The following is a 15,443-nucleotide window of genomic DNA, read 5'->3' on the forward strand; positions in this document are numbered from 1 at the left end:
GTATCAGTAATACCCAATTTAAGATTACTCAATTTTCTTTTGTTTACCAGTATTCACATTTGTGACGTCCAAGTCTCAGCAGATATCAGCAGTAGTCACAACTCGTCGAGTCCTCATTCCAGAGTATGTTACTGTTAAGAGAGCCAAGGTGCACTTGGGGGAATCTTGGTTTGTTTGGAGTGACAGAAAGGGCGCCATATGGCGATGACAACCATGAACACAACAGAGCTGTTTACGATGGTAAATCTGCACATGAAAAAAACATAACTGTGCAAAAACACTGTACCACTACTGTAATAACACAAGTTATTACCAATGGAATGGGGACCTTTGAGACAACTAGTAAGGGCAATGCATGTGCAAAATGTATACTCGATAGAAGTATCCTCGTATCAACATATCTCACCCCGCCTCTAACCCCGCCCATTGGCCACGCCCCCAGATCAATGTAATGAGTGCCTGCACTTAGTTGTTTCCATTTAAAGCACTACAGCATACAGGACAGCTTCCATTAGTGCAGCAGGTGCACTGGGAGGCACTAAACCCTGAATATTGCTGCATTTTATAATTCAAACAGCAGCCACGGAGCACATGTACTTTTTTGCACTACGGCCCAGGGCACACTGGCTACTCTAACGGTTGCATCGTATCACTACCTTTTTGTTTTAACCTGTTAACTTTCTGTCCCCATATAGAAGGTTCAAAGGATTTGGTATTGCTTCGGGGTGTGTACTGCTTCCCACACACTCTTTCCTGTTTGTATGCGCCAGTGTTTTTGTCTCCACGCTGGCAGACCGCTCGCCTGTGACTCCGGGGCTCTAGGGACCTTCTTCATGTTTGGTTTTTGATCCAGTTGGCACGAATGCGGGCGTTTAATCCGAGCTGATTGCGAACATCTGCTGGCGCGCGCGGGAACGTTGCCTGTCCCGCCCCTGGCCGCGCAGCGCGAGCCCGGCACTGTTCCGCACCTTTCCGCCCGGCAGACAAGACCCAGGTAGGACACCGAAGCCCGCTGATAACCATGCGGTACAGTAGGACGTACAGTGCACCATTGGGCGTGTTCATCTCTGCTCTGACGTGTGCTTGCTAGGGTCTATGAAGTATATGTAATGGACTGCTTTTTGTGTGTAGCTGAGACCATAGTGAACAGGAACTAAGGAGAGCCGAGTTCCACTACTTTCTTTAATTTTTTACTGTTAAGAAGTTCCACTGTTTTTAAAATCCATTTTGAGTTCACTGTCGGTGCTGTGCGTTTAGAAATGTAAGCATTCTATTTTTTAACCACTAAGCCCGATGACCTCATTGAAGCTAAGCAATTCACTTTTTGCTCAGTGAATGAAGATAAAACACAATGTACATTCAGTATGGCTGCCCAGCATGCATCCAGAACAGCAGGACCCAGCCCAGATTTTCAACATATCCACAGAAGATACATTTACATACTACTACTCTAAATTCATCTTATTCACATAGTCAGTGGTTGTCATGAAACTCTGGCGCGGCTCTCATGGTCGCACACCTGTGCTGGATAGGCCGGATGACCCTGGGTGCGCTTTTTGTCAATTCGTGTGAGAGTGGAGGGAGCTGCCGGGGAAAGCTGGGCTTGTTGAATATGAAGAGCTGTTGAGGTTCCACTACTGTATTTTTTCACTCTCCACTCTCAGGGGAATTCTGGTGCTGGGTTACTTACATTTCTGGACTTAGTTCTAATGACTGATCACAGGGGTGGACACAGTCAGAATTTGTCAGGGACCTGTTCAGCCACAAAACCATAGAACGAACATGCTGCCATCTGCTGAGGGTGCAACCAAAGAGGTGTGACCGTTCTCATAGTAAAATATTTCTAAAAATGTGAACACAGTGATGCAGCTGTAGTGCCCACCATAGAGCCCCACAAGTAGGATCAATGCCAGATTTTCAGGATATGCACAAATTATAAATTAACATGCAAAACAAATAGTTGGAAATCATTGATGTAGTCAGTGATAATGCAGAAAATCTGGTTTACATATGAATGCCCCTTGCCTTGTACCTTCATTTGACCCCCTGCACTATGGAAGAAGTGCATTCAGGGTTGGTACTTTGTGTGAGATCATAAGAATGCCACCTCTGGCTTCTAATTCTTTTTGCAGATAGTGGGAACAGCTGGTCAGCGGTTTGCTTAGCTATGTTTGAGGGCTTCAAGTCATGGCTAGCCCTTCCTTCCAAGTAACAGAATTGTGAACTGATTGCAAATCTTTGCTTTTGAACTCTATATTTGGCTCCGTCGGATAATGGCTAAGATGCAGCCATATAAAGAAAATTTATTTCAGTGCAACCTGAGTGTGAATTCTACAAGACACATGGGCTTTGCAGTACCTGTTATCTCCAGACATACCGAATTATGCTTGTGTAATTACTTTTTACTTTTGTTCTTTAGTTTGACAGACCTTGTTGCTACATCTGTTATTTCATGTTTATCTTAATTTGTTCTTTACACCGTTATATCTCATTCTCTTTTTTAATTTGCCAGTACCCTTAATACAACCAGTAGTATTATCTTTCAGCCATGCCAACTAGGTACTTAAGTATACAAACCAGGTGTGCACCACTTTCAGTGTTGACACTTCTGTCCCCAAAAGCTCACAAACATGCTGAAGTTGGTGATTTAAAAAAAAAATTCATACTGAAAAGATCCAGCAAAAGGATTTCTTTGTGTTGGAAATTTTCCTTTAGGTAATATTGTATTTTTTTATTTGAGATCTCATCAGTAATGTCATAAAAGATTGATGAACATGTCATGACCGATGTAATAAGTGAGGTCACAAGCAATGTGTAGCGCAACGCAAGTCATAGTTAGATTGCTGAAGCATAACTGGCGAATTTCAGTGGTTTTACAGGTTTAAAACATTACGTTATGTCTGAAATTGTTACCTAAGTATAACATCTGTTAAAATCTTAGTTTTTCCAGTTTATATGTATGTATGTATATATCTATATCTAACAAATCTGTGTGTGCGTCTGTGTTCATGTGCATAGACATGAATATAAATATACATGTATATATTTTTTTTAAAGAATTTATGATATACAGGGCAGGAAAGGCGATTAGTAAATATTACATCACATCTAATGCAAATGCAAAAGCTATACTCAAAATAATATTTATTAGGTAACGTTAGCTTTAAAAATTCCATTGTACTCTGCCCTAGGCTTAAGTAACCGTGCCCTTCCCTCAGGTCGATGGTTTCAGTTACTCCTGGCTCATCACCACAGGTACATGGCCTTGGACGGAGAGATGTTGCATGAGAGGAACGACTGAAGTGAGCGCTCTCAGTAGAGAAAGGGCAAAGTAAGATGTGAGAGATTCATCTCAGTGTAAGCAACAAGCCAAATGAAAGTAAAATAGCTCAAACAGACCTCGCTGTACGAAAACGGCTTTCAATAAATATTATGACATAAACAGATTATCAAATAACAAGAGGACAGGCAAAGTGGTCTTTTAATTTGGAGTAGGAACATGTAAGTCAACAGGGGTGGTCTGTTTATATAGGAGATCTACCACAATTTGAAAAAACAGCTGGGCTCGTATTATGATTGCTGCTCAGGTTCAGAGCTGAGCACTACTCGGAAGTTGAGTAGGTAGTGTCTCCGCTTCCCTCTGTGCTACCTCAATGCCATGCACTAAAGCAGGGACATTCCTAGTTCAACATATAAGCTTTAGATCAGCGGTTCCCAGCCTTCTGACTTCTGGGGACCCCTACTTTATCATTACCGGAGCCCGGGGACCACCACTGAATCATTATTGGAATTCGGCCCGCTCCCACCTTTTGAGGCATCACTGAAAGCTTGATAACTGATCTGTTAATATTATTTAATGTTGCAAGCAGTCGTGGACCCCCTCAGGAGGCTTCGAGGATCCCCAAGGGTCCACGGTCCACAGGCTGGGAACCACTGCTTTAGACAGTGCAACTGCATATAAATATGTACCCAGCTCGGATCGGAGACAGACTATCTGTCCACAGTATGCCTATAAATGAAGAAAATGTGGGGATTCTGGGTTGATTTTACTCTGATTAAAATTACTGCCAAATAGATTTGTGACAGAAACTTAGTCAAGCAACACAATTAGAAAAATACATTGCTGCAAACCATGCCTCTTTTCCTTCATGTGCTCGTGCATTCTCTTCTGTCTCTTGAGTTTTTAGTTGATGTCTACAATAAAAAGAGGCAAACAGAAAATAATAGGGTTGGAGGGTAATCAGTGGCTGCCGAGGAGACAACACAATGTTGGGGGGCAATATAAATTTAATCTGACCAAACACAGATAGTGATAACGTTTTAATAAAGTGCATTCCATCGTTGTTTTGTCATTTTGAAGCATCATTAGTAGTACGATGTCCTACTCTTTAACTCAACAGGATTGTAGTCCGGAATATCGAGGATGGAATATTGAGTGGCCACAATATCATGATAGAAGTATAGATATAGTGCCTATATGTAATTTTAGAGTTAGCATTCTTTACTCCACACCTCCATATTTTCACTGAAACAGACACAAAGGTTATAGCAGTGGTGCTACCAAACCTGAGCCCCCCCTTGCAAACTACATAGAGGGCAATCCCAGCAACCCCCTCCCGGGCCTAGTCAGGAGCTCTCAGGCCAGGGGCCCTCTGGCCGTGCTCAGTGCTGGCTGTGCTGAGGGGCCCTCTGGAGCTTTGGGCCCACCCTGCACCGCTTAGGCTGCGGAGGCTGTTACGCCACTGGGTTATAGTGACGTTATACTTAGGAGTTGTAAAAACAAACTTAGAAATTCACCAGAAAAAAGGATAAAGGGTTGTTACAGTTACATGAAAATGTCAGTTGAAACATACCATTTTAAATTTACAACACCACCCAAATTCCCCAGGTTTAGTTATCTCAAGTAAGTACAACTTGTGCTCTAAAGTAACTATAACTTGTGCCCTTGCCATCCGATGTAATTTCAGATGTTGCATTGATGTTAGCAGTGGTGTCACAGTGTCATGAGTGATGTTATATGTGAGTTAATTAGCAGTGCATGGTGAAGGTGTGAATTATAGTTACATTAGGGCACAAGAGCCAACTGGATCCATTGGGGCTGCAGTCTCCGAGACCCTACTGTGACTCGGTGTGGGGGGGCTTTACTAAGAGCTTCCCTCCCACAGGCCCTGGCCCACCCAGGAGGTTTATAAAACAGGTGGGAGGCCACCACAATTTATTTGTTATAATTGCCACTGCGCTTCCATGGCACTGATTGAAAAGAAAAATGCAGTTTATGAGCTGGTCAAAAATGTTGTTTTTTAACTTATCGTCGGTCCAAAGTCACTGCTAAATTCCCCTGCACCAGTGCTGGTTAGAGCTAATGAAAAATTTCCTGCTTCAGTTGAATACATAATGTGGCCGAAGTGGATGATAACAAACAAGCGAGTATTTCCTAACGCTCCTCATCGACAATGGTCTTTCCCGTCTCTCTCTTAGGGTGTTCCAATCTGCCTTGCTCTTGTTGAGGGTGGTGGGTGTTGGGGTGGGAGGAAAACAGGAAAAGAAAGAAAGGAAAATAATTTGCCTCTATTTCCAAACAAAACTATCATCAGAACTCTGGATTCCAGTACAGTACATTTACAGAGTTGGGTTGGGACAGAAAGCAGGTCCAGGCACCAAAATAATAGTGGCCCCTATAAGCCAATCAGATAGCTGAAAAAAGAGGACTTATAAAGACAAGCTGTGTAGGTGCCTTGCAAGATGTTGGATATTACACACGTTTGTGCTTGCTGCAGGCAGTTCTTGTGGAAATATGGTGGAAATCAACAATAAAAATCAGCCCACCAAACTGTAAAACAGTGGTGGCCGGCAGTTTTAAGAGGGAGGGGGGGCGGGCGGAAAGCACACTCACACTCATTCTTTCGCACGCACGCACATCCATTAACAACACTCATCAACATTCAAACATGCACGCACCAAACATTCATTTAAAAAGATCACACACACACACACACACACACTTACCTTCAGCCTCGGAGGTCCAAGGAGCCTCAGCCAATGAGGGAAGGCAGCAGTCCCAACTTCATCACAGAGTGGGATGGGGTCAGCGAGACTTCTGACCCCATCCCATTCTGTGACAAGGTGTCACTGATTGACACTCGCCCTGGGCGCTCGCTTCAGGGCTTAAACCTGAAGTGCCCAGGTCGAAGTCAATGGGTGACGCTTCCCTCATCACCCGGAGGAGGGCCTCGAGGCACCTTTGCTGAGCCTAGGAGGTCACGCCCACAGGAGCTGTGACCTCTTCAGCCCAGCAAAGTTCAGCTCAGGCAGCTAGGAGTCTGCGCAAATCACGCATGTCTGCTCCTGGCTGCCTGAACTGAACATGAAGAGTGTCTGTCAGGCTGACCTTTGTTCAGCCTGACTGGCACTCTTCATGAGGGGCAAAAGGTGGGTGGGGGGGGTGGCCCCTCCGCCTTAAAGGACTGGCTGCGCCTGCTGTAAAAAACACCCACAAATTACTAAAAAAACAACCCACACACTGACGTGTAAGACCAGCCCTTTAGGCACTACCAGATTATTCTATAGGCCTGTCCGACTATGTTAGTACTCAGACCCAAGTCACTCAAAAATATAATGGAAGGCAGTTGATTCTGGTGTTGGGCACTCTGCACAGGAATGGATTGTACGAGGAGGTGGTACCAGTAAATCTGGCTTCCTTCAAGAAATATACTAGATCTGGATACCCACTGATGATCTTTGATCCCTTACAGAAATGGCTTCCAATCAAATGGGAATGTGTATGTTCAGTTTAAGATTGTGCTATATACTGTCACAAGCGCTATCAAGTGGTTTCTTATCACAAGACAATTAAATAATTACATATAAACAAACTAACTGCATACATACACACAGTCTGAACCAGACACATTTGCATAAATATACTCCTATTATTTCGTAAACATCTAGCTGGCCGACTTCTCTAGGTACTGCTCCCACTCTCTTTAAAAACTCTCAAAATCCATTCAGGGTTTTTGGCTGCCCATCAGATAGAAAAAAGTGGTCTCAGCTTGATTTTGTGAGCTCAGACTCTTTAAGAAATGACTTCCTTTAATTTCTCAACAGCTTCCTGGTCATGTAGTCACAGCCTGCACCTCTCAAGGATGGACTTTTGTAACCTTCTTTATTTGGGTGGTCCATATTCAGCCCTGCATCAGTTGCATAGTGCAGAATTTTATATATAATAGGTATACCTATACACAGTGCACGAAAGCACAGAGATGCACAGGGGTGTGGTAAATACAGCTCACCTGGTGGCTGAACAGTGTTTACACAAGTGCAATTATTCAGCACACTCCAGGTACGCTTTCTCACTTGCACAAGCTCACACAAATACAGGGCACACACCAAGAAAGTGCCACAGATGCATGTTGACAGACTGGTACACACAAAGATGTATATATGTGTGTGTGTATATATATATATATATATACATATATATATATATATATATATACACAATCTGACAAACGAAAACACACACAATACCCATATGACAACAAACCAACCCAAGGACACAGGCCTGTACAAACACACAAATGAATGGTACAAACGCACAATGAAAACACAGATATAAAGACCAGTGCTTAATTTAAGCCAGTGGTTGCAGGTTGGCCCACCGACACTCATTTTTGCGAACCAGCACTTATCTTTCCTCAACAAACTCTGATCCAGAGCAAAAGAGAGAAAAACACAAAAGAGGGAAACAAGGAGGAAGAGAGAGATGCAAAAACAGTGACGGAGAAAGCTGGGATGAAAAAATAACTTGCAGGAGTGAAACAGAGGCAGTGAATGTCTGGTGGTGGATTAAAGAGGCATGATGTGGGATCAAGGCTATGTAACCTTGGTATTTGGTTCTCTGACTTTTGATAGCGACAGATGCAGGCTTCTAAACAAAACTTTGGTCTCCAGCACAATGATCGGGAAGTGATCACCCTAAAAAAACAAACCTTCAACCTCACACCCCCTACCATGGCCATGGTTACATTTACACCATGGCCTTGATAAGCCAAGGTCTAACAAAATCAACTCTCTCCAGCATGGTGGAGAAATTGGGATGAAAATGTAGTCCTTCCTTCTTAAAATAAGACCTGTCTTGACCAAGGGAGCGTGAAGTGTGGAGTTACATATGAACACCTCAGTGGTTTACCTCAAAGCTATACGAAGAAATCATTGCGCTCTCCATCTTGCCCAAGGTCGGTGGCAGTGGGGATCAAAAAATGACAGAAGGCAGAGCACTGCCTCAGTGCCATGCCCCTTCTCTGGTCCAAGTATGAATGGGAGCCAATGTTCCTAAATCCCTACTGTGCCCAAATGCTTGGGTACATTTTAGCCTTCTGCTCATCTCTCGCACGTTGCCTAATAGTGGGGAAAATTGCTGTAAAATGCCTGCCTTGTTCAAAGCCATCACACACTTTAAGTGCAAGGGGCTTTGGTTTCATCTTTACCTTTCTCAAGGGCGGGCAGGTAGTAGTTGGGGGAGGAGGGAGATTCCCCTTTGGCCAAGGTGTATTGTTGCCCACCTTGCCCAAGGGAGAGGGGAGGCTGAATTTAAGAGCCTCTGTTGGCAGCTGCTCCACTGCCCATGCACATTTTCTTAGCTCTGTCCAGCACCTGTTTGAGGACAGAGCAGCCAGACAGCTTTGAGATATCATGGCCCTTCTTCACCATCACAACAATGAAGAAGAAGGAAGACTGAAATGGCTGAAAATTGTCCTATCTGTCTTCTGGCAAATTAAGAACAGGGTAGCTTGACCCAGCCCTGCTGCACCCTCATTTTCGTGATGGTTAGGGAGGGCCATGAAAGTTCACAAGCTGTCCTGGTGCTCTGTTCACAAATGCGTAGAGGCCAGCCAGGTGCTTCTCTGCTGACTCAGCAAGGGTACTCAGCTCCATTAGTTTGCCACCCGGGCAGCAGGGCAACTGTAGTCTGACCCGGCCCTCATTTTACACTTATTGTTAGGGCAGTGAAGGTTGGGGGGGTCGTGACTGCTCACAGCTATCTCGTTGTTCTGTTGGGCAATCCCAACATTGTAGCAGTACAACTTTTAGCTGCTATTCTGTGGACCTTGAATTCTGCCACGCATCAACCTTGGGCAAGAGAGGGCAAAGGTACATTTATGATTCTAGGCATGGAAAAGGATGTTCTACAATATCCCCATCCTCCTGTTCTTGGCAAAGACCGATGGCTGAAGCCTTCCAATGTCTAAGGTGCGGGTTATAGTCAAAAACCTCTTATCTTAACATTATTTTTGTTAATCTCTCTAATAGTCATGAACAATAGAGGTGAATTAAAAACATATTTTCACACCCCGCCCTTGGCCAAGGAGGAGGGGAGGCATAATTGAAACCCCCTCCCTACACTATTTTTTGTGTAAATCTATGGATGTTCAAGAACAGCGGGGACCTATTTAAAATGGCTGAAAGGAAGGATTTTGAGCTACATTCCTTACTTTAGCCAATGACAGGGGAAGCATTGGAAGCTTAAGCCTGAGGGTGGGGCTTATATTTAGCTCAGACCCACCATGATTTTGCTGAAGGGCAAGAAGGGGCTCAAGTTAAGTTAAAGAAAGTCCTGTCAGCTCACAAGTGTCCCTCAGCCCCGTTCCCAATTGCGCATAGGGCAGCAGGACGGCTTATTAACCCCCTATTACTATTTAGAGTATATATCAGTGATTAAACCCCTTTTCTAATAGAAAGTGGTTTTCTGGTTGCCTGTTACTTTATTCCCCTTTAACCATCCTGTATACATTCCCCCTTAAATATCTAGCTACTTCATTTTGATCATAATAGTTAGGTTCATACTGGCCATGGGGGGGTGGGGGGAAGTTATTAGATGTCTCAAATGTTGTGTTTCTCAATCAGACGTAATTAGGGCATGTTTGGGAAGCAACGGCTGAATAGATTAACATTTCTGTGGCTTGAATTCAGGTTACACTACAACTCACGAATATCTGTAAATCCGTTCTGTTATTTCTGAGAAATCCTTAAACTTTTAATGAAAAAAATGTATAGATGCATTGACCGTCCTTTGGGTGTGTAACCATGGCCTAACCTGTGCTCTCTCTCCACAAATGCATCAATAATACCTGCACCAGTCATTATAACAGTTTTGCAATACTGAGGAATAATCTCATCAGTATTTGTTGATATAACTATAAAGTAATAGACATAATGTAAAAGAAAGGAACATTTAATTCATATAATTTAAAGATCTCTGACCAGGTGTCTATATGTAGGCCCACTGTATTGCAAACAAAATACTAAACATGATAGAATTTGTGCCTAGGCCCACCAGAAATAGGGGCGATTTGTCAACATTTTGCAAACTAACATAAACTCACACAAATTGGAGGAAACTGGTGCAAGGTGTTGATGAAGTATTTAGTTTCCTGCACAAAACTTTTCCTGCATTATCTGCATTTAAAGGTATCACTTAAAATAATACAAATAGCGCTTTGCACTGCTTTGTGTTACTTTGCTCTACTTTGCACCTGGTGAGCCGCCCATCAGTAGTAAATGGAAGTTTCCATTCTACCACCCACGGTTTTGATGCAATGCTGTCTACTAAAATTGGTAGATAGGGCTTTATGCCAAAAATAAATCATCTTTGAGGCATGCACTAGCAAGAAAAATTGCTTTTGTTTCTCACATTGCACATATTATGCACTTTACAGCCCACTTCCATTTTGAGAAAATATTTAAGCTTACTGTAAGCATAATATTTTGTGCTTGAATGGTACCTTTCCAAAAAAAAAAAAAAACAAGCAAGAGACCATGTGCACCATATTGCAATGATTTGCTTGTGGTGCTAGGAAGGCTGGTTGTGTGTGCTAAAGCTAAGGAAGGGAGCGGTTGCATAATATCTTAGTAGATTCGGCTCCATGACAATATCCCCCAGTGCAAAGCAGTGCAGCAAATGTGCTTGCTGTGCTGCTTAGCCCTGTTTTTAAGTAAATATGCCCCTTGGTTTCAGAGGCTTTCCACAAACTTTCTTGAGTTTCCTTTAGACCGGTCCTGCTCATAATTACAAAGATGCCAGCAGCAAATCCATGGCAGAGTAAAAACAGAACATCTTAAACAGCAGGCAAAGGCTTGTGAAAACTTGCTCAATGGCCTGGAAACAGAAACCACAATTAAATCCTCCTGAAAACAAGCACAAGCAAACTAAACACGGGTTTCCAGGGTTCAGATTAGGACGCTCGCATTCCTCTTCAAATCAAAAACATCTTGTTGAAGTTAGGTAGTTCACTTTTTTGAGCGAGAAGAGGAGAAGACGACGAGGGAAAGGGTAAGATAAACGGAGAGAACGAGAGAAAGAGTTTGTGTGTATCTCAATCAAGGATAACCAAGAAAGCTCCTAGAATCCATTGGGTTGTTGGTTAAAAACCCAAGATTGGAACATGGTGTCATCCAGAACACTCACATTTCCCAGGTCTTCATGTGAGTAGCTTATCAAGTTTTTTTTTCTTTGCTTTGTGGTACTTGTAGTAGTCCTTATTTTATTATGAGATCAACAGGTCTGCTAATCACAGAATGCAAAGGAAAATATCTGGACTGGATGAGCTGCTCAGGCATGCAAAAACTGGTGTTACACAGGTCCCTCCTTCCCTGTGGTGCAGAGGGCAACCTTCTCCATTTTTTAAGGTGCCCACTCTGTCCATCTGCATCACAAGTGTGTGTGTTGTTGTAGTTTAAAACAATAAACCGTTTTAGGAATCTTCTATTGTTTTCCTCAACCGGAAAATAAAAAGTAAACGTGTATTGGCAAAGCCAATGAGTCTTAGTTTTACAAGGCTGAGGTCTTGGATTTACCAACGTTTTTTATTAGAGTGCGGGAAAGGGAGCATAGAAAAGAGCAGGGGGAGAGCAAGAAAACACATGTTATAAAAAAGAAGCCTCTGATACATGCAATGAAAGAATGTAACTCATCCAATCAGAACCATGTGAGAGCAAAATGCTTCTGGGGGACAAATGCAAGAATGCTGAGGAAAAACATCAAATCATTGAATCAAGAGTAGACAGCTCTGATAGCCAACAATGCCATCTAGTCATGAGCAAAGGACTAACCCAAAGACAACTCTAACTATGGTATTTATTTGACACAATAGGTCTGCTTACTAATAATTAAAGTTTTCTGCAGATGAGTCGTAAAATGTACACATCTGTATTGAATGCAGCAAACTACAAAAAGCCAAGCCAATAGAGAACACTTTTCGAAGGAGGAAAAGAAAATACATAAAATATTGTAAATACCAACTATTTATTTATTTTACAAAATTATGCTTAGTAGGATTAAAGCAAATGAAATGCTGTGAATTCCTGAATACCTGAATAAACATTGAATGCCATGTTTCAATTCTAACTAGCGGTTTTGAAAACAAATGTCAAGCCAATAAGAAATGCTTTCAAAAGAAAGAAACAAAATTAATTTAAATGCTATAAATGAAATTGTTTCCAACTCTCTGCAAACACACTATACTTGCATTTTCATTTTACTATTCAATGCATTCAGTCAGTCATAGTCATTGTTTTATTTCATTTTTACTAACACACTGGATAGCCATGATTTGCAAAACGAAGACCCTGGACTGGATACATGTGGTGCAGGCTACCTCGAGTGAGACTGCACGCTTAATTGTAGCAGTTGTCAGTCCTAGAGAAAGAGGGATTCGAATGACAGTGCACCTTTAGAATAATTATACTAAAGAGGCTAGGATGTGTTGGGCATTCAGGTGCTCATTCCAGAGAAAGCAAGGATCGAAAGGGCATGGAAACTGAATTCTACCATCTTCCAGTGGAAGTTATATTTTCAGAGTCCAACTATTGATTGGGCGTTGACACTCACCCCTTTTGCTTCCTCATATATGACTTCCTGCGCAGGTGGGATAAGATGGAGGTTCAATGCAACCGGGATTTCTTCAGGAACAATTGAGCATCCATCCATCTGTTCAGTCACCCCTCTGTGATTGTCTGCGGTCTGGCACGTCTTTCTATGTGTGTTTGCCTCTGTGCTGCCCAACTGTAAGTGGATTGTATAGGGCCATATGTGAGTTGATTTCATGAGTAAGCCTCTGTGTGTAGGGATGTGTTCTTGGATACATGTATATCTGTTGTTCAGTGTGCTCGATGACTGCATGAGTGTTGGTCTGAGTGTGTGGTTGCATGTAGGTGCGTGCCTCTTTAAATGTGTTGCTTTGTGTATGCATGAGCATCTGAAGTGTGTTCCTCTGACTCACATTTTGCTTGCTTGAATGTGTAGTCAAAGTGTGCATGAATGCTGTGGGTCCCTGTGTGCAGCACCACACAGACGACAAATCTACTGGCTTTGCACAGAATTGCTTTAGGCCCCATTGCTTACCCCTTTTCTAAGCAACCTCAGTTTGTGCAAATAGAGCCATAAAGCCACAGAAAAATATAAGACTTGTCAAGTATCACAGGATGCCTGTCACACGAAGTGAGGACAATGATTTAACTGACTTGGTTTTGCAGCCCACATTCTAAACACAAGGCAAGAACCCCTTCCAAACCTGTGCTGTGTCTGCAGGAAGCCTGCACTGCTGCTGTCCAAACTACACCTATTGTATGTGTGAGAGAAATGTGCACTATCCATGCCATCCACTTGTGCATATGAATAAGACTTCCACTGCGGCTGCCTCTTGTGTTTAGAAAATCCATTGGGTAAAACATCAGAGGTCTTACTTTCAGTATTGAAAGTGAACTCATGAAATATTTTAATACTTCAGGATCTGTCACTGTACCAAGGAACACAACTTTTCCACAGCGCCACATCATGGTTATACTAATCATTTCACTTAGTTGATTTGCACTCTTCTAGTTGACCATAAAAACCTTGTTTGCCACATCCTGAAGTATGGATGAACCTCACAACATGTGATTCATGTAAATGTATAAGGCTGAATAAATGTGTGAAATGAGTGTCTTGTACTTTAGACTTGGAGCTGGCGCTCTCATGTCAATTCATTGCTATTAATGTTTATTCTGTTTATTTGATCAGGTAGTTTGTTTATTAATGCATGCATGCATTTCTGTTATTTCCCTGTGTCACACTTCTAGATATGGAAGAAAGACTTAATAGTGCCTAGCTATGCTCCCCAGTGGCTTCTGACCCCAGTGACTTAATAGTGCTCAGCTATGCACCCCAGTGACTTCTGGCCCCAGTGACTTAATAGTGTCAGCTATGCTCCTGTTAGAGAGCAAGTTAATTAATAACATTTGAAGTATTAAAGTGCTAATTAACAAATTAAAATGCATATTTAAATTCTGTTTCAAAATGAACATTACTAAAATATAATATGTATGTAAAGTGGTGAAAGTGGAGGACACCATAACCAATACGTGTTAATAGAAAATAATAATGTTTAGTATAGAAATGTTTTCTTATTCCCTAATAATGAACACAAAAGCAATTGAATTTATAATTATTAGGTTTAAAACGTTAATTAAATGTTTTATTAAATGTTAATTTGTAAAAAGGCCTGCGTTTAGCATTTCTAAAGGCTTGCATATCTCAGCAGTTTTTCTAGAAACTACATTCTGGTTTTCCACTCGCTGGTCTTATTATGAGTTTCCCGCTGGGCCAGCGGGAAACAGGGCACAATATTGACCCCGACTCGTAACCGAGCCGGCTGCAATGTTGCAGTGCGTCGGGTGCGATAGCACCCGTCTTATCTTTCACTGCCTGTAATTCAGGAAGTGAAAAGCGCGACGGTGCTATCCATGGGGGCCCCTGCACTGCTGATGCCAAGTCAATGTTTAGATTATGTAAGTCAGAATCCTTCTTTACTCTGCTAGTGAAACGATGTGTTGTGTCCTTAGCTCTCTACCATTGACGGTTCAGATACAATAAGGCCAAACATTACTGAACTGTGTCTCTTGTTCATGTCATGTTTGAAAGAAGACTGAAGATGTTCTATTGATGAAGACTTCGCTACTTGCTGATCCATTGAGGAGAGGTATAACTAAATGTGCATTTGTCTTTTTGCAGGTTTTTAGGTTTTCTCTCTTTTACAAATCCAACCACATTTTTGGCTAGCACCCTAGCTAGATGTTTTCCAAATTATTTTTTGTCTTCTTTTTCTTTTCGTATGTATGCCCCAACATGCATGTCTAATTAGTGTAATAGATAAGGATGTCAAACTCTAAATTTGATTGTGAATAATTCATCTGATTCTCTTGTTGTTATTCAGTATTGTTATTCTTGAATGTTTAATGATAAATGTTCTAGCTAGATTGAGATATTTTATAGGTTTTGGTCAGTCAGTGTTGTTTCTGAATTTGTATCATTTGGTTCTTCGTATGATTTAAATGAACTTTGCATTGTTAATCTAGGGCAACAAATGTTTTGAACTTTACTAAACTGGTGTGGTGATTCATGGCTTCAT

At 42.0% G+C, this 15,443-nt stretch overlaps 1 protein-coding gene across 1 annotated transcript in view; it reads left to right on the forward strand.

Moving 5' to 3' along the window:
* Positions 1-893: 893 nt before the first annotated feature.
* Positions 894-15,443, forward strand: part of DDHD2 (DDHD domain containing 2) — a 440,822-nt gene continuing 426,272 nt past the window's right edge. Inside the window, exon 1 of the mRNA XM_069213949.1 lies at positions 894-994. The gene's annotated coding sequence lies outside the window, so the exon portion shown is untranslated. The remainder of the gene's footprint in view (positions 995-15,443) is intronic.

The sequence above is a fragment of the Pleurodeles waltl genome, chromosome 11 (assembly GCF_031143425.1).
Source record: "Pleurodeles waltl isolate 20211129_DDA chromosome 11, aPleWal1.hap1.20221129, whole genome shotgun sequence".
Classification (NCBI taxonomy): domain Eukaryota; kingdom Metazoa; phylum Chordata; class Amphibia; order Caudata; family Salamandridae; genus Pleurodeles; species Pleurodeles waltl.